At 38.6% G+C, this 1,981-nt stretch overlaps 1 pseudogene; it reads left to right on the forward strand.

The window, feature by feature from the left end:
• The first annotated feature begins 256 nt into the window (after positions 1-256).
• LOC143606752 (alpha-1,3-arabinosyltransferase XAT3 pseudogene) lies at positions 257-1,494 on the forward strand (annotated as a pseudogene).
• The last annotated feature ends 487 nt before the right edge of the window (positions 1,495-1,981 follow it).

Raw genomic sequence — 1,981 nt, forward strand, 5'->3', positions numbered from 1 at the left:
CAGTACACTAAATCAAATACGTTAAATACTAAATAAATATAAATATCATAATATTGACGGTTAATATCCTGGAATAGAATGCATATTATTACAGCAGAATTACAAAAGGAAAAACATACTAGTTAACACTTATTCAACTAGCAACTTGCTAGAAAGGACTCTTACCCATTCTAAATTGCAAAACAACTACTTCCAACAACATCTATTGCATTTGTAAATCTAAACGCATATTTGTTCATGTTATATTACGTACAGGTGATGATAATCAACGAAAGCTCGAAACTACCGGACTCGCTTGTGATTCTACCTTTTATTCATCGGTTTGTGTTGCGAGTAACCAGGTAAAAATCAACATCAAAACAATGGAAATTTATATGGGTAATCGATTAAGTTCAACAACTAATGGCAACAATAATTTCGATAAAGAAGAGGAAAACTTAGTTGTAGAAGTTCGGCCTTACGCATGGACAGAGTTTGATCTCTTAAAAAGTGTGACTCCAGTCAAGTTCCTACATGAACCACCACTAACTCATGGTGGATGCTACTGCAACTACAACCATACTGTTCCGGCAGTTGTTTTCTCTTCCGGAGGCTTCTCTGGAAACCTATTTCATGAATTCAATGAAATCATAATACCATTATACACCACTACTCACGGTTTCAGATCGCGGGTTCAGTTCATTATGGTTGACTACAACCCTTCTTTCCTTAAGAAATACCAACGAGTTTTCTCAAGCTTATCACGGTACAACGTGATGAATCAGATAACGAACATGAGCGTTCACTGCTTTCCCGGAGTTGTGGCTGGTCTCAAACGCCATGATAACTACTTAGCTATCAACTCTTCTGATGTTCCCAGAGGAAACTCCATTTCAGAATTCAGGAAATTCCTCAAATCAGCTTACCATTTGAAGATCACAAACGTGTCAAATACGGCGCCGGTGTTGCTCCTTGTGTCTCGCCAGAAAACGAGGGTGTTTTTAAACGAAGACGAACTGGTGGACGTGATGGAGGAATTAGGGTTTCATGTTGTGGTGGTCAGGAGTGCCAAACAGATGTCAGACTTGGAAAGATTTGCCAAGCTGGTGAGCACGTGTAGTGTCATGGTAGGAGCTCACGGTGCCGGACTAACAAACCTGGTGTTTCTGCCACCGAGGGCGGTGGTGGTGCAGGTGGTGCCACTAGGGTTGGACTGGACTTCCATGGCTTACTTCGGTGAACCAGCAGTTCAGATGGGGTTGCACTACTTGGATTACAAGATTGGACCGGATGAGAGTTCGCTTATTGACTTGTATGCACACGATGACCCGGTTATTTCGGATCCACGATCCATATTCGCAAAAGGGTATTTTATTGGGAGGGAAGTGTATTTGGATAAGCAGAATATAAGGATTGATATAAATAGGTTTAAGAGTACTCTTGTTGAGGCGCTTAGACTTCTTGAACATACAACTCCTTTGAGCACACGATGATGCTTTTGTACTTATTGAAAATATACCTTTAAGCGTTTTTTCAAGGAAATGAGCATTTATGGGTACTACCTATGCATCGATCAATCATGTACTACCAGCAGGGGCGGATCTAGTATGTAAGTTGCTGGTTCACGGTAACCCACTAAGTTTCGATTTTTTAATGTAGAATGCATATATAAGATATTGAAGTGAACCCACGTATAAAATAGTAGGTGAACTCATAAGAAAAAGGATTTGTGGTCTAGTGATAAAGACTTTTACTCCCTATAGTTAGACTACCCATGTTCAAAACCCCTCATGCACGTAATATTAATTCGTCAAATCCGAAACTCATATATTCTTTACCTTCCTACCGTTTAGTATAATTCCCTAAAGCCATAAAGAAAAGGATATAACCCATTTCTTCTTTATCACTTTCATTTTTCATCTATCAATTTTCTTTATTTCACATATTGATTTGTACTCTTTTAATGAACAACTTTTCCTAATATTATGATTTTCATAGAAAT

The sequence above is a fragment of the Bidens hawaiensis genome, unplaced genomic scaffold, assembly GCF_021521415.1.
Source record: "Bidens hawaiensis isolate Kalapana, Puna unplaced genomic scaffold, B.hawaiensis_p1.1 tig00076949_1, whole genome shotgun sequence".
NCBI lineage: Eukaryota > Viridiplantae > Streptophyta > Magnoliopsida > Asterales > Asteraceae > Bidens > Bidens hawaiensis.